Genomic DNA, 25191 nt, shown 5'->3' on the forward strand with positions numbered 1-25191 from the left:
GATCAATGCGTTTGCAAAGTTGCCGGAGAAGAGATCGGCGTCGTAGAGACCATGTTGAAAAATCAATGGAAATGGCGATACTGCTCCCTACGAGCACGGCCGCCGACTTAACAAGATTGGAGGCTTAAAGCAAAATTTTATAGAGGAGCCCTAATATTTATATTTATTTTTTTAAAACAAAAGACCGTCATATACACTTTTATTTAAAATCTATCTTTTTAGGTTTTTTAGATGCGAAGTGATTATACTATTTTATAGTCAATTTATAATAAAATCTCACTAAATTAATACTTGGTAAATTAATAATCTATCTAAGATAATATTTTCCTTCGATCCCGACTTGGGCCAATTGAAAATATATGATCACTTATGTTGATAAGATAATTATTTTCAGAAGACCCCTATATAAATATATGATCCCATTAATATTATAAATTAATAATTCTTTAAATGTACAAATATATCTAAGACAATTTAGTGAAATGTGACTCTCTACTGTGTTTTATTTTTTGTTAAACTTTATATCTAGTTGAAGCCCATCTCTAACTTTTTTTATTGCATTGAAAAGTTTTGGTGTTATCTTTTCGAACTATACCATAAAAAATTGAAGAGTTCTAGATACGATAAGTGTTTTCTTACGCGCAACTGGTTCCAAAGGTATTGTATCATTTACAACTTCATCATCAACATTGTTTTTGTAATTCCAGGGATTATTTCCCCAGAACAGGCAGGTTTTGTTCAGGGAAGAAGCATAGCAGAGAACGTACTACTGGTGCAAGAAATTGTGACAGAAATAAGGAAGAGAGCAAAGGCACCCAATTTGGTCATTAAGTTAGATATGATGAAAGCCTAAGACAGGGTGGAGTGGCTATTTTTGACCAAGGTACTTCGAAGATTGGGTTTTGGGGAGAGAATCATTGACATGATATTCAGATTGATCAGCGCAAATTGGTACTCGATCCTTCTTAATGGCCAGCCTAAGGGATTCTTTCAATCCTCTAGAGGACTAAAACAAGGGGACCCACTCTCACCCGCTCTATTTATTCTGGTAGCTGAAGTCATGTCTAGGTAGCTCAATGCTCTAATGAAGAGAAATGATTTTAAAAAATTTGGAATGCCAAGAGGAAGTAGGCAATTAAATCACTTAGCCTTTGCAGATGATATGATCATACTATGCAAAGCGATTGTGAGAACAATGCAACTGATTACAGAGACTTTAAGAAGGTATGAAGACATATCAGGGCAAAAAGTAAATAAAGAGAAGAGTGCCATTTTTTTACATCATAATGTAACAGGAGGTGATGCAATAGTCGCAGAAGTGGCAACAGGTATCCTGAGGAAGGAATTTCCATTCACATATCTTGGATGCCCAATTTTTTATAAAAGAAAACAGAAGGCATATTATAATCTGATGATACAAAGAATTGGGGCAAAGATTCAGGCTTGGAAAGGAAAATTGTTATCTTATGGGGCAGAGCTATCCTTATTAAACATGTATTACAGAGCACTCCTATTCATTGCCTATCAGTGATGAACCCGCCAAATAATGTTCTAATGCAGGTGCAGAAAATGATGGCCCAATTTTTTTGGTCCAGTTGTATAGGAGGAAAAGGAAGGCACTGGACAAAGTGGAGCAATTTATGTGTTCCGGAGAAAGAAGGAGGGTTAGGAATTCAGCTCATGACTGACATTTCAATGGCTTTGTTTTGCAAACTATGGTGGAACTTTCGAACTAAGCCATCATTATGGAGTGACTATATGAGAAACAAATATTGTAGGAACACTCATGATAATGCAGTTATGTGGAAAATTGGTGGTGGAGGCTCACAGGTGTGGAAAAAAATGCTTCAAGCACGTGAGCTAGTTGAGCATCAAATTCTATGGAAATTGAAGAATGGGGCAGTCTCAGTATGGCATGATAACTGGACAGGATTAGGGGATCTCTATACAATTACGGGGGAGAATTATGAATGGGATGAGACCTATCAGAAGACGGCTGACCTAACCAAACAGGGTGGATGGGATGTTGACATTCTAAATGATATCCTCCCGCAAGAATTGGTGATCCACATTCGACAACATATTCATCCACCTAACAATAATGTGGGGAACGATACACCTTGTTGGATGTTGGAAACAAATGGAATGTTCTCGGTTAAATCAGCATGGCAGTATATCAGACATAAACAAGTTCCCAATAGAATTTATAAGTGGATGTGGACAAAGGGAATACCTTTTAAAATGGCTTTTACAATATGGAGACTATGGAAATTCAAAATTCCGGTGGATGATAGAGTGAGGAGATGGGGATTGGAAGGTCCATCTAAATGTTGGTGTTGTGATAGGCCTGCACAAGAAACACTATCACATGTGTTTCTAAGATCCTTTGCTGCTAACAGGACTTGGTCCTTTTTCTGTTCTTTTGCAGGTTATAGCACGGAAGGACTTAACTTGAGAGAAGTTATAATGTTGTGATGGGGAGCAGAAGTTAAAAACGCTATGAAACCATACTATAGAGCTTTACCCAGCTTTATCATTTGGGAGCTGTGGAGAAGAAGGAATAAAATGAAGCATGAGGGAAAAAGGATTTCAGTGGCAAGAATTATACTATTTGTGATGTTGCAGTTAAGAAAGCCAAATATGACAAGATCCAGTGACTGGCCAGGAATGATAAGAGAAATAGAAACATACTGTCCTAAAATGAAAGTCAAGAAGGTACTATGGGAATTTCCACCAGAAGGATGGGTAAAATACAACACAGATGGGGCTTCACGGGGAAACCCAGGTCTGAGCTCCTATGCTTTCTGTTTAAGAGATGACAGAGGAGACATTCACTATGCAGAAGGAGCTACTTTGGAGAACACTACTAACACAGTTGCGGAAACTAAAGCGATTCTAGAAGCATGTAACCATAGCAAGAAGTCACAGTATAACAACATAATCATTCAGACGGACTCATTGCTATTGTGCAAGGTACTAGAAGGTACATGGGTTGTTCCGTGGTTAATTTCAGATATGGTGAATGAAATCAAATCACGCATGCAGGGTAAACATCATGTTTTTCAGCATATAATGAGAGAGGGAAACAAGCTAGCAGACTATCTAGCTAATAAAGCCATTGATCATGGAGATTTCAAATATACAAACTTTAATAGCATGGAAGTGCAGGGAAGAAAGATCATAAACAGTGATAAACTAAAATGCCCATACTTAAGAGTTTCACCAATAAAGGGATAAGGGGACAGGGAAACCTCAGCTTATTGATGATCCACAACAGAAGGAACCGAAGACTACTGTTCATCCAAAGAGGGAACATCATCCTAGGGGAAAGTTGCAGAAACGAAGGAAGAAAGACAAGGAGAATGATGCGGATTTCTGATTTAGGAAACCTACCTAGTTTTTTGACTGAACTAAGTTGGGTTTGGACTTTAGCAAAAGAGGATTAGAGTTTATTTGTTTTCGTTATTTGTTCTCGTTATTTGTAGTTGGGCTTGTGATGGGATTGGGCTTTGCCCGAGGAGGTGTATGGTGGTGTATTTTTCTCTTTCTAGTTCATTAATAAAATACCACATTTAATTAAAAAAAAATAAAAATAAAAAATAAAAAAAATCAATAGATTATTGACGTCCATTTTATTGTGGTAACCGAGATCATTAATTATGACCTCAAGTTTTTGAATGACGTTTTCACAAGTGCGTTCATTCAAATTCTCTGAGATTTCATCATCCGAACAAACTTTGTAGTGTCGACAACAATTTGTTGTTGTCTCTTGCTGAACACTTATTCGTCCAAGTTGGAATTGCAAAATTGATAGTATCCAAAACATTAATCTTTCATGAATCGGTTTCATGTCCCACTTCATAGCCTTCTAATATCCAGTGGCGAAACCAGAATCTTTAATAAGGGGGTTCGAAATCTGAAGATATAAACATACGAAGTAGCCGACGTCTACAATATACACCTAAAAATTCTTTTAACCATGTATAAATGATATAATTTTCCTACGAAGTAGCCGACGTCTACAATATTTGTCCTTCTTTATACTTTTTTCGATATATTTTCCCTTGTTGTGTGAACTTGCAGGTATAGATGGCTGAAAATGGCATTGACGTTGTGTTAGATCACCTAAAAAAGATAAAATGTGGAGGTGATATGAATAGAATCAAGATTGATCAAATTGAGACACTTGAAATGGAGCTAAGATTTTTCAGAACTTTTATCAACTACTCTGATACTTTGGTGCCTAATGGCTTTTTCATGGTCAAAATGAAAAAGAAGGCCCAATTGATTGAGGTGATGTTTTACTCTGTTCATGGAGAAATCGAAACTACTACATGCGTTAATGTGGAAAGGCTAGTATCACAGTTGCGGGAATTTGTTGAAGGTAATACTAGTTCAAGGCTGAATTATGATCTGAATGATTTCCATCTGTTAGAATATATGGATTATCTCGACAAGAATCTAAACGATGCACTGAGGTATCTAGTCAAGTCTGGCCGTGTTTTGATAAAAGAAATCAAAATCCTTTAGAAGAAAATGAGATATCTAAGATACTTATATGGCACAGTGTTGAATGGTTATGTCAACCATGAGAAGTTGAAAGGTTTGCAGACCCGAATTCAGTTTATGGCTGAAATGTGGGACATTTCTGTCTTTCTCTTTGGGTTTATTATGATGATGCCGATTCTCTTTGGGTTAATGAAGATGGTGTCGATTTAGAAAAAGATGGAGATGATACATTTTGTTTCGAGATTGAGCCTCCTTATGTACTATTCTTGGTTGTGCTAGTGGAGCAGGAAATGAAGAAGATTTTTCTCAGTGAGCTAAAGGCTTCAAAGTTTACTCGATCAAGAACTTTCAAGGACAAGAAATTACTAAAAATATTTCCACGTCATCTCCGTAGTCCTCTGGTGTATCTTAGAAATAAAAAACCTAAGAACTTCACAACTAATAGAGTTTTTGTTGGTTTTTCTCGGTGTAGTGCCAAATGATGTTATGAATGAAAAGAGGTTGAATGAAGTCTTAGAAATGATTGGAGTTCTTGTGGGAGACATACTATGTGTAGTTCAAATGCTTCCTTTAGGATCTACAATCGAAGAAGACGCCATCAAGATTGATCTTGGGACGATACAGATATTGGAGAAAACTGAAGATCTAAAGGCACGAGTGGAGACGTACTATAAATCCTTAAAATTCATTCCATCGCATGAGTTTCCCACTGTTGGTGGACTGAGCTTTGTTGATTCTCTGCTTAGAAAATTGAATGAGATGTTGAAATCTGAAACAGGTTTTGGTTTCATGATGAAGCCTCATGTTGGCATTTTAGTGAAAGAGCTCTCATCTCTAACACATGTTTTTAAAGATGCTGCAAAGGTGCAACACGAACATGAAATTCTTAAAGATTTTCAGAAGTGTACTGTCAGTTTGGCTTATGAAGCTGAAGTTGCTATTGACTTGATTCTTGTTCAATCTAATGTTCTTGAACATTCTTTTTGTTCACTTCCTGGAATCGTAAAAGATCTCAAGCATATCTATATGGAGGTGACCAAGATGTGGTCGGAGAACCTCTCTGTTAGGCCCTACTCTGTGGTTGAGCTATCTAAACATCTGCCAATTGAATATAGCAATCTTATGAATGATGAGGAGATTGTGGGTTTTGAGAAAGCGGAAGAAAAAATAAGTCATCATATGACTCGAGGGACAAATAAACTAGATGTCATCCCAATTGTTGGGATGGGGGGACAAGGCAAAACAACTTGTGCTCGAAAGTTGTATAACAATGTCAGCATTGTTCACCATTTTGATGTTCGAGCATGGTGCATCATTTCCCAAACATATAATCGAAGAGAGCTATTACAAGCGATTTTCAGTCAAGTTACAGGTTCTAAGGACAATGGAAATAAGGATGACGTCCTTGCCGACCTGTTGAGGAGAAGCTTAATGAGTAAGAGATATCTCATTGTCTTGGATGATATGTGGGATTGTATGGCGTGGGATGACTTAAGGCTTTGTTTTCCAGATGTTGGAAATAGTAGCAGAATAGTAATAACAACTTGACTTGAGAAAGTCGGTGCCCATGCCATGCACCATATTGATCCTTATTTCCTTCCATTCCTCACACCAGAAGAGAGTTGCAAATTGTTGCAGAAACGAGTATTTTAGCAGGAAGGTTTCCCACCCGAACTACAAAATGTGAGTCTAGCACTTGCAAAAAGGTGCAAAGGATTGCCTCTTGTGGTTATCTTGGCTGCTGGAATAATTAAAAGGAATAAAATGAATGAATCTTGGTGGCGTGAAGTTAAAAAAACTCTATTTTCCTATCTTGATTGTGAGACTGAAGACTATAGTCGGGCAAGTATGCTTTTAAGTTATGATAACTTACCTGATTATTTAAAGCCTTGCCTTCTCTACATGGGGATGTTTCCGGAGGATGTGATTATACAAGTGCCTAAATTGATAAGTTTACGGATCGCAGAAGGATTCGTGCAAAACAGTGAATCTGGGAGATTAATGGAAGAGACAGCGAAGAGACAGCTGAAGGTTACTTGATGGATCTCATCCACAGTAATGTGGTAATGGTTTCAAAGAGAGGATATAATAGTAAAGTCAAATACTGTTACGTCCATGATGTAGTTCTTCACTTTTTCTTGGAGAAGAGTAGAGAAGAAAAGTTTATGCTGGTAGTGAAGGCAAGCCGTTACCAGTTTCGACCTTATGATTGGCACGGAAGTAGAGTGTGCTTCAGTTTCAATAATGAGCGTTCCAAGTTTGCATCTCTGAGATCCAAAACACGGACGAAGACTTTCTACCAACACTTGAGGTCACTGATAACGACGAATGGAGTAGGTTATGATTGGAATCCCTTCCATGATGTTTATCAACTGAGACCTGTTAAGGTCTTGGATTTAAGTTCTCATTGTGTGGATCTTTTGTGGTCAGCTCAATTGCAACCACTAATTCACCTGAAGTACCTCGCATTTAACACACTTAGCTTTAATTTTCATCCAGAATTTCATCTGCCCCATCTGGAAACTTTATTTGTGACTTGTAGTTTCAGGTCTACATTGTTACCAGCCAATTTTTGGAAAATGGAAAAATTAAGGCATGTTGAGATTACTAATGCTGAATTTGATTTGGAAAACAAGAAGCAGGGGATATTTGAAGAATCCTCTAAATTGGAAAATTTGAGGACATTTGGAAAAGTTGTATTTCCAATTGATCAAGTTGATAGCCTGGATGTGTTGTCACGGAGGTGTCCTAATCTTCAAGAACATCACATCTCTGTTCACAGCGATAATGATTCTGCAGAGATTTGTCTCAAATTGGAGAGCTTTAAGCAGCTTCACATACTTCGCCTTTACATTAGGTCGTCCCAAGCTGTATCCAAGTTACAGTTGCCTTCAAATTTAAAGAAGTTGTTACTATACAACATTCATATAGAAAGCACGATTCCTCTCATTGCGGGACTACGAAATCTAGAGAATCTCCGATTAGCAGCTGGAGATCTTATTCAATCCAAAGAATGGTGCCTTGGAGATATCACATTGCATAAACTTGAGATCTTGAAACTGGTGTCATTAAGTATCTCAAGGTGGGATGCCTCGGAGGAATCCTTTCCCCATCTTGAAACACTTGTGATAAAATGGTGTGATGAGCTCGAGAAGATCCCCATTAGCTTTGCTTATATTCCAACACTGGTTAAGTTGATTCAGTGCAAGAATAAATTTCTGGAGGCTTCAGCTGAGAGAATCAAGGAAGAAGTCAAAGCGATTGAAGGATGCGACCGTCTTAACCTCATCATTATGGAAGTAAGTAGAAGCAAACTCCTATGTGCTGTTTTTGAGTATCTACGTGCATCTAATTTGATAACACTATGTTCAATACAGGATAGCTGGTGAAAATCTGTGATTCAAGTAAGTGCTTGTCATTTTACCATGGTGGTCTTTCAGATTAGATGCTTGATTTCTATTAGTTACTCCATGTCGATCTCAAACTGACGAGGATGTGTTTGAATTTGACAATAGAATTAAAAACACGGGCAGGGTGGATGGAGTTCTTTCTTAGCAAATTGTTGTAGCCATGCTCGCACTGAAGTCTGTTCTGCAGCTAGCCGAAACGCCCATCCTCTTATATTTTAACACTGCTACTGATTGCTAAGTTTTTTTCGATTGATCATAGACTCTTTTCTGTCATGTTTCTCCTTTTTCTGTATATATCAATGCTCAATAAGAAATCACAAAAAATGTCAAGCACTCTCTGGCAAGTGATCCGTTGCAAAGGTATGACATTTGCTTCATTCCATTTTTTATACAAAATGAAAACTTTCTTGTTTCCTCCTCATTTTCTGTAGAGAATTCTGGCAGTAATTATGAACTCATTTTCTCTTCTACAGATATAGGAAATGAAAATTCCTAAATTCAGAAACTATCACAAGCTGGATTGACTTTTTTTTATAAATAAACGTCTCTGGATAATGTAGGAGAGAAATTCAGTCTTTCCTCGTATCCTTTGGTATGTTGTTTCAACTGATTGATTTGACATTCATGACTGATCTTCAGCATTCTTGATCCACAATCTTGTTTAGTTTTTTTCCCTGATGGATCAATTTGCAACCAAAAAGAAAAGAAAAAGGCAGCCACGAGTCATAATTGATCGCCTTTTCTTTGATTCTTGATCAGGTAATTGTTGTGATGACTGATGGCTGAGGAGTTGACAGGAGTGTGGAATGTACTTCAACATTTGAATGTGTCCATGATGTATGCTTTCTGTTGCAATTGAGTGGTGCCATCAAGAATGGCGGTGTTTTAGTGATGAATAGTAAGCTGAAGAAACCAAAGGTTACTGTTGTTGAGGCTGCTACAATGGTTGACAACTCTGATCTAGATATTTTTCTAGTTGATATATCAGTGAGTTGTGAATATGAAAAATCTGATCTGTTGTCTCATCGGAGAATTTTATGTTGGATTCTAAATGTGTATTGTGGAATTCTTCTGTGAAGCTAATTTCAAATCGTTGATGCCGAGTTTAACAGTAATGTTAGTGAATTTTATGTGTTTGTGAGTATTCTAAAAAAATGTCAATTATATGCAGATTGTTAAGCCTCTTGCCAATTTATCTATTTGTGTTGGCGTGGGAAGGGGGGGCTCTCTATTCACAACCGATGTTGTGGAGATATTATTTTGAGTTGAGTTGTAATAAGTAGCAATCTGAACTTTTTGTCATCATTTCACCATTGAGATTGTTGAGTTCTGGCTGTTGGATCAAACCATTCAACCATGTGAAGAGATCATTTGGTGGGACTAAAGAAGGTATTGTAGGTTTTTGAGATAAGTATATTTCTTGAAGTGGTTCGTTGAATTTAGTACATCAAAATGGTCGAGTTCTACATCTTGGTTCCAGCCATTTAATCCTGCGAAGAAATCATATGGTTGAACTAAAGAAGGCACTACAAGTAGTTGAGGTATTCTTCTTGAAGTGGTCGTTGAAGTTCATAGGAAACTCATTTGAATTTAGTACATTGAAATTGTTGAGTTTTGTGTATTGGTTCTACCCTTTCAACCCTGCGAAGAAATCATTCAGTGGAACCAAAGAAGGTACTGCAGGTGGTTGAGGTAAGTATATGCTTCTTGAAGTGGTTTGTTGAAGTTCATAAGGGACTCGTTCAAATTTAGTACATTGAAATTGTCGAGTTCTGGTTGTTGGTTCCAACCGTTCAATCTTGTGAAGAGATCATTCGATTCAACTAAAGAAGGTACTACTGGTGGTCACTACAATAAATAATAAATTTTGCGATAATTATTTAGCGGCCGGCACTTGAAGACCATTGCTGGCCCCCAAGCGAACCCTTGGTCTGACTTTCTTAACTCAGCGGAAACTTAACTCGACAGCATAACTCAATGCAATGAAAGGTTATAAAATAACCAACTGATAAAAATCTGGCCAAAAAGGTAACTCGAGTCCCAAAATAGAATATTTACATATTTACATAGATGAGAGACTCAAAACCAACTGACTGACTGTCTATGAAGCCTCTATATCACTGAGATGGATGTTGGGACAGACCCCGCAACATCCTAATAAAACAAAACTAAGAGAACAACATAATCGAGTCCTCCGGAACACAAAGAGGCTCACCACTGACTCTGAAGTGCTCAGCTGGATCAACGACGTGCTGAATGCTGACCCTGGGTACTTGTGTCCTCCGGAACACAAAGAGGCTCACCACTGACTCTGAAGTGCTCAGCTGGATCAACGACGTGCTGAATGCTGACCCTGGGTACTTGTGTCTGCATCGTCATAAGATGCAGGCCAACTGGCATCAGTACATTGAATGTACAAGTATGCGAGCTGGAAAGCTAAACCATAACTTAAGCTTGGAAAGGAGTACAAAAGAACTCTTACCTTGGCTCTGTTTAACTCTTGAATAACTGAACTCAATATATAAAGCAATACGACACATGCAATATATAAAGCTTGTAAAACAGTGTAAACAACTTAGCTTGTTAAAGATAAAACAATAACAGCTCAACTTTACGTATACAAAAGTAATATAACTTTGGTGGGAGATTCTTTAACCTACAATCACCACTATGAGCCCTAGTGGTGATACAACGTTTTACCTCACGTTGCCCAAGGACCATTCTATACCTTGCCGTGATATAGGAAGCTAACTTTACTAAGTGGATCCACTAGCTTAACTTTACGTGATCATCTAAAAAGTATGACCCGTTAACTCCCATGTTGGCGCATGGTTCTTATGAAGAGTTGAGTTAATATGAACTCGTGTCCCCAATTCGGTGCTCAAGACTACTCCCAAAAATACTTAGCTCATAAGTGTTTTAAACACATCTTTCTTTATTTGAGATAATTACTCAAAACTTTACCCGAAGGCTCACTTGGAAACAATGTTCCTTTTTCTTGAAAACTAGCCCAAAGGCTCTTTTGGAATCATAGTTCCTTTCTTACTCAAATGTAAAAACATTTAGAAACTTCTTTGGGAATACATAGTTCCCTAATAACTTTTGAGAAATGAACTCAACTTTAAACTCTTGACTCTTTACTCTTTACTTGACTTGAAACTCTTGAGCCTTAAAATGAAGTTAAAACATTCAATAAAGACTCTTGAACAACTTTAAAGACTTACCTTGACTCACTTCTTTAACTTCTAAACTCAACTCTTAACTTCACTTGACTTGGAAACTAACTCTCCTTGAATTGGAATCATGGATTCAAGGTGTTTGATCACGTGTTATGGACGAGTTCTTGACGTTTAAACGTACCTTGGAGTGTTGGAAACAACTATGAAACATAGGTACAATACCTAGGAACATGTATGAAAAAGTGGGGAAGGAATGGGAAGACTTGGCGCTCTTGACACTCTGAGAGGCGCGGAGCGCCAGACCTCAAAGGTCAGAAGGGTCTGGTTGGGGCTCTGGTAGGGGCGACGCCCCAAGGGCTGGACCTCAGAGTCCCTTTTGGGGCGCGACGCCCAGCCCTTTTCCCCGAAAACTTGACTTTTCTCCTTCATTTTTTCCAACTCTAAACCTCCCTTACCTTCAATGGTTTCAACCCCAAACACTAAGGATCATAAAATCCCTCAACATGCAATAGATTCAACTCAAAAACTCCACCGGAAATAACACCACACCAACAAGAACTTCAACACAATACAACTACAACTTCAACAAACATCATCACAAGATTTCAACAACCACAACTAAATCTTTTCTCGAAATTAAACGAGCTTGGCGTGTGGGGGAAAGAACCAACCCAACACTATGAACTCACATACCTTAATAGGGATCACCCCCGAAGAAAACCACGATGATCTTTACGAAGTTTGCTTCTTCATCTCCTTTCTCTCCTTTTCTCTCATGAACCCTAGCTCTTACTCTTTTTAAAAAGGGAAAAACTGATCAAAAAATCAGTCTTACACCTTAATATATATCCAAAGACAAGTCTAGGGAAAAGACCAAAATACCCTTACAATTTCCGGACAGACTTCCCTGCCAACTGCCCAACTTCCGAAGGGCATAACTCACTCATACGAACTCGAAAATGAGCAAACTCAGCGGTGTTGGAAAGAACATTCCACGGAATTTGCAAAAATGACTGGAATTACACCTAACTCATCCTGAGCTAGGAGTTATGACTGTTCAAAGATGGCCAAAAACTCACTTTTTTTCCCATACTTAAACAAATTTTCCAGATCCTTAAAACTCTTTCCAAAAATGAAAATTTCAAATTTTATGCTTTTCCTAGTCATCAACTTGCAAGATGTCACACTTTGGCACTCTGAATACAATAATATTAACTCAATTGTCACTAAATATTTCTATGACATAAATATTTTTGCTAAAAGAAAAATCTATTGCCACTAAATGCCTATTTTTCTATAGTAGGTTGAGGTAAGTATACTTCTTGACGTGGTTTGTTGAAGTTCATTGGGGACTTCTTTGGATTTCAAACATTAATATTGTTGAGTTCTAGATCTTGAATCCAACCATTCAACCGAGCGAAGAAATCATTTGATGGAACTAAAGAAGGTATATCATGTGGTTGAGATAAGTATACTTCTTGACGTGGTTTGTTGAAGTTTATAGGGAACTCATTCAAATTTAGGATATTAAAACGGTTGAGTCCTAAATCTTGATTCAAGTCATTCAACCATGCGAAGAAATCATTTGGTTGAACTAAAGAGGGTAATTCAGGTGGTTGAGATAAGTATATTTATTGAAGTAGTTTCTGGAAGTTCATAGGGAACTCATTTGAATTCAGTTTATTGGAATGATTTCTAGAAACATTTTGAAATGTTCCATTCAACAATGGAACTCAAGAATGTGTGGCAATATGTTTATATGAACCTAATAGAAGGAAGTCAAAAATCTGAACACGAGACTAATAATCCCATGTTCAAAATTTATGCTAGCACCTTATTGTGAGAAAATCTTCTCTCAATCTTTTGTATCACCATAGCAAGAGTTTGAGATTAATACTAAAGATTCCAGTTATTGCTTGTGCCATGTGCTTGGGATCCATGGGTTCGAGTCGTTTGTTGGGATATGTGATGTGACATTGGTTGTGTATAAGAATGAAATTTAGATGGATTTGGTTGCTTTTGTAAGTTATGTTGTTGTTCTCCGGTGAGTCTTTGAACCTCCTAATCAAGTTGTGAGGAAGAGAGGTACAAAAAGCATAAAAGAAATTAAGAAAATAGTCAAAGTAATGCTATTGATAAGATTATTAGGCGAAGAACATAAATTGGATGGATGGATCTTCATGCCACATTTATGGAAGTTGTGCAACAACTTGGTGAAGGTGTTGAAATCGAAGAGGATGGATCTTCATGCCACATTTATGGAAATTGTGCAATAACTAGGTGAAGATGTTGAAATTGAGGAGGATGGATCTTCATGCCACATTTATGGAAGTTGTGCAACAACTTCGTGAAGGTGTTGAAATCGAGGAGGATGGATCTTCATGCCACATGTATGCAAGTTGTGCAACAACTTGGTGAAGGTGTTAAAATCGAGGAGGATGGATCTTCATGCCACATTTATGGAAGTTGTGCAACAACTTGGTAAAGTTATTGAAATCGAGGAGGATGAATCTTCATGCCACATTTATGCAAGTTGTGCAACAACTTGGTGAAGGTGTTGAAATCGAGGAGGATGGATCTTCATGCCAAATTTATGCAAGCTGTGCAACCTTGGTGAAGGTGTCGAAATTGAGGAGAATGGATCTTCATGCCACATTTATGCAAGTTGTGCAACAATTTGGTGAAGGTGTCGAAATCGAGGAGGATGGATCTTCATGCCACATTTATGCAAGCTGTGCAACAAGTTGGTGAAGGTGTTGAAATCGAGAAGGATGGATCTTCATGCCACATTTATGCAAGCTGTGCAACAACTGGGTGAAGGTGTTGAAATCGAGGAGGATGGATCTTCATGCCACATTTATGCAAGTTGTGCAACAACTTGGTGAAGGTGTGGAAATCGAGGAAGAGGGATCTTCATGCCACATTTATGCAAGCTGTACAACAACTTGGTGAAGGTGTTGAAATCGGGGAGGAGGGATCTTCATGCCACATTTATGCAAGCTGTGCAACAACTTGGTGAAGGTGTCGAAATCGAGGAGGAGGGATCTTCATGCCACATTTATGCAAGTTGTGCAACAACTTGGTGAAGGTGTCAAAATCGAGGGGAATGGATCTTCATGCCACATTTATGCAAGCTGTGCAACAATTTGGTGAAGGTGTTGAAATCGAGGAGGATGGATTTTCATGCCACATTTATGCAAGCTGTGCAACAATTTGGTGAAGGTGTCGAAATTGAGGAGGATGGATCTTCATGCCACATTTATGCAAGTTGTGCAACAACTTGGTGAAGGTGTTGAAATCGAGGAGGATGGATTTTCATGCCACATTTATGCAAGCTGTGCAACAATTTGGTGAAGGTGTCGAAATTGAGGAGGATGGATCTTCATGCCACATTTATGCAAGTTGTGCAACAACTTGGTGAAGGTGTCAAAATCAAGGAGGAGGGACTTCATGCCACATTTATGCAAGTTGTGCAACAACTTTGTGAAGGTGTTGAAATTGAGGAGGATGGATCTTCATGCCACATTTATGCAAGTTGTGCAACAACTTGGTGAAGGTGTTGAAATTGAGGAGATTGACAATCCAACTACAGAGGTGATAACATCTAAGCAGTCTTCAACAACAAATCACCCAAGAGTGTATTGTGTAGGTAAATATGATTCTTGAAGCGATTCATAGAATTTCATAGGGAATTTATTTGAATTCTATACATTGGAATGATTTCCATTATCAAGAGAAATGATTAAACATATTGAAATGATGTCCATCGTAATAAGTGTCAATTTGATTTTCTATCATTTTGCCGTTGAAATGGTTGAGTTCTAGATTTTGGATCAAGCCATTCAATCCTGCGAAGAAATCATTTGGTGGAACTAATGAAGGTACTTCAAGTGATTGAGGTAAGTATGTTTCTTGAAATGGTACGTTGAAAAATAACTTATCTATTAGAGAGGATTTCATCTCCTCTATGGTGACATTAATCAAAGGGAAATAATCTGCAAGTGGAAGTGCTTTTTTATTTCTCAATTACAAGTTCTTAAATAGATAAAAGTTATATTAATAACAGAAAACATCAATTACTCCTAATTTTTCTGATCTAAACAACTCCACTAATCTTGTAGCCTAAAGACCAGAAAATAACGTATTTAACTCCTAAACACTAACAACAAACAAACCACTAATGCACAATAAACTAGTAATTGTATATATTTACGTAACTATATAGTTGAATATAAGAAATAAATAAAATCAATTGAAAAAAATATGAAAAAAGACGAATAATAATAATAATAATGTTTGTTTGAGAATTTTTTTGATATAAGCCAGAGGAGCTTCAAAAAGTTATGCATATTTGAGAATTTTTTTACGTAAGATAAGGAAGAAAAAAAGCATGTGTATTAATTTATTTTAAATACAAGGCAAAGAAAATAAGATTTTTTTTAAAGACAACACACACACACACACACATATATATATATATATATATTTGTGCCTCCACGTAAATAGAGTGTGACTCTGAAATTTCTGTCATAGTTTAAAAGGGTATAAGTTGACCAAAGAGATGAATATAGAGATATTTTTAGCAAAATAAGTGTAAACAAGATATTTTTTTAACCTTTTCTCATAGTTCACATGTATTTTAATTTAAATCGTTTTCCTATTGGAATAAGGTAATTAGAGTAGGGTTGCGTATCAGTCGGTTCGGTTTTGAAGTTTATCGGTTCAACTAATCGATTATCGGTTTGTAGCCATCCTAAACCGTTAAGAACCATTAAGATATTGGCTTATCCGTTTATTGGTTATTGATCATTATCGGTTTAACCGTTAAGATTTGACACAAAAAATAAATAATTGAAAATCACTTAGAAACATGATGACAAACCAAATAAACCATGCACATGAGTTGATAAATTGTATCTTGCTAAAAAACAACACTAACACATTGTAGAATAATTGAAAGTTTGAGACTGTCAGAAATAGAAATATGAAACTAAATTCTAAGTCAAGGTTTTTATTAGAGCTGTCAAAACGGGCCAACCCAGCCCTACCCCGCCCAAGCCTCGCGGGCCAAAGAATTTGATGGGCTGGGGTGGGCCGGCCCTTCATTTCAAAGGGCTGTAAAATGGTCAACCCGGCTCAACCCCAGAAGGGTCAAGGGCTGGACCGGGCCGACCCTTTTTTTTATATGTCAAATCAATGTCACAAATAGTAACATTGTTTCAATAATTCTAAGTAAAATCTAGCGATAAATATTTAAAGAAAAAAATAATAATCTCTTAAGTAAATAATATCTGAAAAACAAACTAGTAAACTAAAGAACACTTCTAACTAAAACTTTAGTTAGCAATACATAATTACTTAAAGTATTTTGTTAAATGAAATCAAGAAACTAATTAATTGTTCAAGCCATAAAACATTCTATCACATATAATATAAATAGTGTCTACTATTCAACTCTTATATTCAAAACTAAATAATAAAGAAATTCATGAGGTAAGCTCCTTATAAAAACTCCATAAACACTTATTTAGGTTTTCTATTTTTTTATTCTTATTTTTTAAATATTTATTTTAATTAAAATTAAATAATTTGGCCCATGGGCCGACCCCGGCCCGGCCCCGATCAAGCCTCAAGGGCTAAGGGCCTAATAGGGTTGGGCTTATAAGCCCCAGTTTTAAACGGGCTTGTAAAATACTATCCCAACCCTACCCCAATAACAGGTTGGGTTGGGCCGGCCCCATGGGCAAAACCCTTTATGACGGCTCTAGTTTTTATATACCAAAATGGTATAAATTTAATTTATTAATTTACTATCGGTTAACCCGTTAAGAAAAAACCTCAAACCGTTAAGTACCGCAACCCGATAATAAAAAAAAATCAAAACTGTTAAACCAATAATCCATTATCAATGAACCAATCGCTTTTTTTTTGTTTGGATTATCGGTTTCGGTTCGGTTTTGAACAACCCTAAATTAGACTTTAGAGTTTAGAAAATCTTTTTCTTCTTAGTTGATTATCCTTATATAGAGATGTATGCCAAAGCCCTCAACATAATTTTGTAACAAATCTATGGCGTCTAAAGGAATATTTTCCGTATTATCGAATGATCTCTTCTCGGAAATCCTTTCTTCTCTAAATCTGAAATAAAGAGCGACAACCTGTCTTGTTTCGAAAAAGTGGTATCAGATGATAAAATCATTGAACGATCACAAATTTGTATAAATACAACGTGCAAGCAGAAATTCATGTGCTAAATCTTCTAGAAACTTCTTTAAATTTCACCCTGTTGTCAAATTTGCTACTGACATTTAATAGAGTTTATTTGCTTGTACCAGATTCTAGTATTTTTTATTCTTCGTTCGTAAATCTTGAATCGAGATTATTAACCATTCTGCATTTAAAATATTGCACTATTAATGAGGACTATTTTAGTTGGTTTCCTTGTTTGAAAGAGATATGTTTTAATCGCGTTCATATTTATACCATAACTCTCTCCAAACTTATCTATAAGTGTCCTTCAACCATGTGAAGAGATCATTTAGCGGAACTAAAGAAGGTATTGTAGGTTGTTGAGATAAGTATGCTTCTTGAAGTGGTTCGTTAAATTTCTTAGGGAACTTTTTGAATTTAGTATATCAAAATGGTCAAGTTCCAGATCTTGGTTCCAACCATTTAACCGTGTGAGAAGAAATCATACCGGTTGAATTAAAGAAGGTATTGCAGGTGGTTGAGGTAAGTATTCTTCTTGAAGTGGTTTGTTGAAGTTCATAGGAAGTCATATGAATTTAGTACATTGAAATTGTCGAGTTCTATGTGTTGGTTCTACCCGTTCAACCTGCAAAGAAATCATTCGGTGGAACCAAAGAAGGTACTGCAGGTGGTTGAGGTAAGTATTCTTCTTGAAGTGGTTTGTTGAAGTTCATAGGAGACTCATTCAAATTTAGTACATTGAAATTGTCGAGTTCTGGTGGTTGGTTCCTACCATTCAACCCTGTGAAGAGATCATTCGATTCAACTAAATAAGGGACTACAGGTGGTCACTACAACAAATAATAAATCTTGCAATAATTATTTAGCAGTAATAATATAAGTACCACTTTATTATATTTAGTGTCAATAATATAATAAAGATATTTATAATATTATTGCATTTAGCATACTGAATTCAATAACATTAACTTAATTGTGACTAAATGTTTTTAAGACACAAAATATTTTTGCTAAAAGAAAAATCTGTTGCCACTAATGCCTATTTTGCTATAGTGGGTTGAGGTAAGTATATTTCTTGAAGTGGTTTGTTAAAGTTCATGGGACTAATAGTCCCACGTTCAACATCTGTGCTAACATCTTATTGTGAGAAAATCTTCTCTCAATTTTGTATCACCAGAGCGAGAGTTTGAGTTTGATACTAAAGATTCCAGTTATTGCTTGTGGCATGTGCTTGGGATCCTTGGGTTCCAGTTGGTTGTTGGGATATGTGATGTGATATTGGTTGTGTATAAGGATGAAATTTAGATAAATTTGGTTGATTTTGTAATTTATGTTTTTGTAACTTTGTTTATTGGCGAATCTTTGAATCTCCTAATCAAGTTTTGAGGAAGAGAGGCACAAAAAGCATGAAGGAGATTAACAAAGGAAAAAGTCAAAGTAAGTGCTATTAATAGAATTATTAGGCGAAGATCAGAAATTGGACGGATGGAAGCTGTGCAACAACTTGGTGAAGGTGTTGAAATTGAGGAGATTGGATAGCCAACTATTGAGGTGATAGCATCTAAGAAGTCCTCAACAACAAATCACCTAAGAATGTATTGTTGAGGTAAATATGATTCTTGAAGCGATTCATAGAATTTCATAGGGAATTCATTTGAATTCTGTACATTGGAATGATTTCCATTATCCGAGAAATGATTAAACATATTGAAATGATGTCCACCATAATAAGTGTCAATTTGATTTTCTATCATTTTGCTGTTGAAATGGTTGAGTTCTAGATTTTGGATCAAGCCATTCAATCCTACGAAGAAATCATTTGTTGGAACTAAAGAAGGTATTACAAGTGATTGAGGTAAGTATGTTTCTTGAAATGGTACGTTGGAAAATAACTTATCCATTAGAGAGGATTTCATCTCCTCTATGGTGACACTAATAAAAAAGGAAATAATCTGCAAGTGGAAGTGTTTTTTTATTTCTCAATTACAAGTTCTTAAATAGATAATTTATATTAATAACGGAAATTATCAATTACTCCTAATTTTTCTGATCTAAACAACTCCACTAATCTTGTAGCCTAAAGACCAGAAAATAACGTATTTAACTCCTAAACACTAACAAGAAACAAACCGCTAACGCACAATAAACTAGTAATTGTATATATTTACGTAACTATATAGTTGAATATAAGGAATAAATAAAATCAATTGAAAAAATATATGAAAAAAGACGAATAATAATAATAATAATGTTTGTTTGAGAATTTTTTTTATATAAGCCAGAGGAACTTCAAAAAGTTATGTATATTTGAGAAATTTTTTAATGTAAGATAAGGAAGAAAAAAAGCACGTGTATTAATTTATTTTAAATACAAGGCAAAGAAAATAAGATTTTTTTAAAAACAAAACACACACACACACATATATACATATATATATATATATATTTGTATCTCCATGTAAATAGATTGTGACTCTGAAATTTCTGTCATAGTTTAAGAAGGGTATATAGAGATATTTTTAGCAAAAAAGTTATGTTTTTGTAACTTTGTTTTTTGGCGAATCTTTGAATCTCCTAATCAAGTTTTGAGGAAGAGAGGCACAAAAAGCATGAAGGAGATTAACAAAGGAAAAAAGTCAAAGTAAGTGCTATTAATAAGATTATTAGGCGAAGAACAAAAATTAGATGGATGGATCTTCAATTCTTCATGCCCCATTTATGGAAGTTGTACAAATGGATCTTCATGCCACATTTATGGAAGCTGTACAAATGGATCTTCATGCCACATTTATGGAAGATGTGCAACAACTTGGTGAAGGTGTTGAAATTGAGGAGATCAGCTATCCAACTATTGAGGTGACAACATCTTAGCAGTGCTCAACAACAAATCACCCAGGAGTGTATTGTTGAGCTAAATATGATTCTTGAAGTGATTCATTTAATTTTATAGGTAATTCATTTGAGATTTGTACATTGGAATGATTTCCATTTTCTGTTAAATGATTAAACATATTGAAATGATGTACACCGTAATAAGTGTCAATTTGATTTTCTATCATTTTGTCGTTGAAATGGTCGAGTTCTAGATTTTGGATCAAGCCATTCAATCCTGCAAAGAAATCATTTGGTGGAACTAAAGAAGGTACTACAAGTGATTGAAGTAAGTATGTTTTTTGAAATTGTTGGTCGAAAAATAACTTTTCTATAAGAAAGGATTTCATTTCCCTTGTGGTAACATTAATCAAAGGGAAATGATATGCAAGTGGAAGTGCTCTTTATTTCTCAATTAAAAGTTCTTAAATAGATAAAAAAAAAAAGAAAAAAACTATTAATAACGGAACACGTAAATTACTCCTAATTATTCTGATCTAAACAACTCCATTAATCTTGTAGCCTAGAGACCAAGAAATAACATACTTAACTCCTAAACAATAGCAACAAATAAACCGCTACAGCATATATAAGCTAGTAATTGTATATATTTACGTAACTATATTGTTGAATACAAGGAATAGTAAAATTAATTGAACAAAAAAAGATGGCAAATAATAATAATAATGTGCGTTTGAGAATTTTTTTATATAAGACAAAGAAACTGTAAAAATTTTTGTATTTGAGAAAAAAATAAATATAAAGCAAAAAAAAAAGTACGTGTATAAATTTATTTTAAATACAAGATAAAGAAAATAAGAATATGTTTTTTTTAAAAAAATAAACAAAAAAACATAAATACATAAAAGGCACATGTATATCACAACAACTAATTGAATTGGATTTACCTCCACATTATCACATAAAATGCAAAGAAATATAAATTTTTTGTTTTAGTGTATTAGGAACTTGTTAAAATAGAGCGTGACTCTGAAAGGGTTTAAGTGAACCAAAAAGATGAATATAGGGATATTTTTAGCAAAATAAGTGAAAACAGGATATTTTTTTAACCTTTTCCTATAGTTTAGGGTATTTAAAATCGTTTTCCTATTAGAATAAGGTAAACAGAGTTAGAGTTTAAAACCTTCTTTCTCCATAGTTTTAAGTTGATTATCTTTATGTAGGCCAAAGAGCTCAACATAATTTTATCACAAATCTATGGCGTTTGAAGGAATATTTTCCGCGTTATCGAATGATCTCCTCATCCAAGAAATCTTTTCTTCTCTAAATCTGAAACAGAAAGCAACAACTTCTTTTGTTTCGAAAAGTGGTATCAGATGATAAAATCATTGGATGATAAAAAATTTGTACAAATACAATGTGCAAGTAGATATTCATGTGCTAAATCTTCTAGAAACTTCTTTAAATTTCACCCTGTTGTCAAATTTGCTACTAACAATACTAATTTAACAGAGTTTTATTTGCTTGTACCAGATTCTGGTATTTTTGATTTCGTTCAAAAAACTCGAATCGAGATTATTAACCATTCTGCATTTAAAATGTTGCACTATTAATGAGAACAACTTTAGTTGGTTTCCTAGTTTGAAAGAGACCTGTTTTAATCGCGCTCATATCAATCCTTTAACTCTCTTCAAACTTATTCATAAGTGTCCTTCGATTGTTGAGTTAACTTTGATACGTTGTTACTACCTTTTTCGCATTTCAGTGCCTCATCAAGATCAACTTAGGAAGGTTCTTGTGAATTATGATAATAGATATTTAGAAAAACTAGAAATAAAAGCTCGAAATCTGATGGAGTTTCACTTGTTTAATTCATCATTGTCAGTGGAAGTTGATTTGCGCTCTTGTACTAAGCTACAAATCCTGGAATTAGATTGTCAATACATTCCCATTGGATTTCCTGAAGATTTTTCTTTTGAATTCCCGTGTCTAAAATCTTTATCTCTTCGTTTATTCAAAAATATGGAAAAGATCAATCTTTTGAGTTATGAACTCGAGAATTTGACCTTAAGTGACATGCCTGACTTGGATGAAGCTATCATTGATACTCCCAGTTTACGTTCGTTCAAGCTAATAAACATGGACAAAGTCCCAAGCTGGTGTCCTGTAGTTGGTTCAAGGCTAATGGAAGTTGAGATTGGATTGAAGAATGCTCGAACAACCAATAACTTGCTTGTGTTGAGAGTTTTGGCTGGAAATTTGGGCGGAAATATCTCGTTGTCCTTTGACACAACTGTATTAAAGGTATGTACTAAATTATCTTGGTGTTTACTCGTTATATCTTTGTGTTATTTTTCTTATCTATTTGTTGTTTAATGTGTAATTGTTAATTTGTGTTGAATCACGTTTCATTGTTTATGAAGGAAGTAAAATCTCGTTCGAAAAATCTTTGTAACAACATTGGACCACTTTGTATCAAGCACATGACTTTGGAAGTACTCTCTTAGCTCGTACCAAATATATGTACAATTTCATAGATATATGTAACGAAAATCTTTGAATCGAGTACATCAACAAAATTAGTTCCTACTCATTTCGCAAACTTGAAATGATTTTTTTTTAAAGCTCCCTCGTTAATATTGTTGCTTTAATAATCATTGCTTCATCTGCTCATTTTTACAATAACGTAGCTCATTTCTCCAACTGATCATACAGTAGCTCATTTCTCATTTTTCGAAGGCAAGCCACGTTGGCCTTCGAGTAAGAGTAAATTAAAGAATGCATTTCTACTGGAGAATCAGTTGATGGATTCTGTTAAGGTGGCTTTTAAGAGGGCGTTTGATAAATGGTCGAAAGTAACTCCATTAACTTTCAAAGCGATGGATTCTTATAGATTGGCGGATATTCGGATCGGGTTTTTTGTCAGCAACCATGGAGATGGTAACCCGTTTGATGGACCCATCACCCATGAAGATTTTGGCACACGTGTTTGCACCTCCAACGGGGTTTTTCCACTTAGACGGCGAGGAGAATTGGGTGGTTGATGGCGAGTATTTGAAAGAAGGGATGGTGGATCTTGAATCGGTTGAGGTTCATGAAATCGGGTATTTATTGGGTTTGGATCATTCGTCCGAAAAAGAAGCAATTATGTTTCCGACACTTGAAGATGGAACAAGGAAAGTGGTATATTGATGGGGTATAAATGTTATACGGGTCAAACCCGAATTATAATATGTCAAGTACTATTTACACACACTGTCAAGAGAATGATATTAGTGGATACTCCACTTTTAATTTTTTGCCGAATCACCAATTAAACTCAAATTGGCTAAATTCTTAATTCCAATACAATTATTGTATTTCATTTGGCCATCTTTTCAATTGCAAAATCTAACCAATATTTTGCTCCTCTTAAAACCCTCCGTTCAGCCAATTTCTGGACCAAAATCGGCCCAAATCTCAGCCCAATACATTCCCAATACATACACACAAGATATGTATACGCGTCTTGTTCTTATTCGTCTACATTGCTTATGTTTAACTTCTTGCTTAAAATTTGTCCAGTTAAGAATTGAACTAATAATGTTGATTTTTGTTTACATATTAATCCATGAGGGTGTGAATTTGTGGAATTAGCTTTCCTCCCTAAAGTTTCTCTATTACCATCTATATCTTATTTTGTTTCTTAGTTTGTTATTTTCGTCTAATATCTCATGAATTTGTTGTACATTTGAGTTCACTTTTTTTTATATCATAAACTGATCGATTATGTTTGGCTTGGTTGTTCTAATCACAGTTTGAATTTTTGCATTACGAGTAGGATGAGACCTAATCGCCTCGAGTCATTCCCAAATCCAAGTCCGAAGGGACTAACATACAGACCAGGAGGATGACATACATATATATAAGTGCTGAATATACAGGTGGAAAGGGGCTGATATACAGTCGTATACATCTGATATACACAAGATGTATATACTTCGAAAATGGGCTAAATGGCCCAAAACGTGGCAGCGACCAAATTCCATGGGCAGAGAGGATTTGGTTCATTATTTCCTTTAATTGTCCGATTATTTTTTCTTACAAATTGTTTGTTTTGATTGTTGTGTTAACCTTAACTTTAAATGATTTAATTGAATCCCCTAAAAGATGAACCAATATCTTTTGTGTTGGTTTATTTGATTTTATCAATTCTTGTCTTTAGTTCAATTAAATCTTTGGTCAAATCGTTGCTATTTTTAATTGGTCAAATTATTTCAAGACATCTTTATTTCTAAAATGATTCAAATGCCTTTTTCTTACTTAGTTATTTTGGCTAAAATTTTATTCACTTCCAAATTATTTTAAAAAGTGTATTTGTCAAAAGATTCAATTGTTTTCATTTTCTCAAAAAAAATTAGTCAAATATTTTTAGTCAAGTCGTCGGATAACCGCGTGTTGGCGGCTACTTAAAGTGCTAATACCTTCTTAAAGTAGAAATAAGAACCTTTTACCCATTTTCTCTAAATTTTTAAAGGTTTATCTGTTAGAGTTTTTTTAAAATTAAGTTTTCTTAATTTATTTAAAAAAATTAAGTGACGACTCTTTTTCTAAGTATTTTTCTTAAATTGTTCTATAGGAAGGTAAAATCGCGACATAACAAATATGTCAACAATGCCAAACTTGAAATTTGATCTACGCATGTTATCATCCATACCCTTCTAATTAATTGATGATTGCCCTTATTCTTTCTTCACCCTTGTTAGAAAAAGTATGACAATATCAACCAAGAGCTTTATTTTAACGGAAAACTAAGTCTATGTCCCATAAGAGCAAAATAATTACTAACAAATACCCCATTTACAATTTATACCCCAAAACTATCATGTTGGGAAATGATCTCCTCTACAATTACAATCCTTCCCAAATTCTCCTATTCCCCAATTTTATGTATAAATTTTTAATTAAAAAAACGAAAAGCTACGTGATACAATCTGAGTTCATTTATTTGTAATATTCTCACGTAGAAAACTTAGTTGATATATTATCATAATATTGAAGTAGTATAATTG

General features: G+C 35.2%; 1 pseudogene; it reads left to right on the plus strand.

Annotated features, from left to right (window-relative positions):
• The first annotated feature begins 4089 nt into the window (after positions 1 to 4089).
• On the plus strand, positions 4090 to 14652 carry LOC125830692 (putative late blight resistance protein homolog R1B-16; annotated as a pseudogene).
• Positions 14653 to 25191: the final 10539 nt, after the last annotated feature.

Source organism: Solanum verrucosum, unplaced genomic scaffold, assembly GCF_900185275.1.
Source record: "Solanum verrucosum unplaced genomic scaffold, falcon-dt-bn FXZP01000154.1, whole genome shotgun sequence".
NCBI lineage: Eukaryota > Viridiplantae > Streptophyta > Magnoliopsida > Solanales > Solanaceae > Solanum > Solanum verrucosum.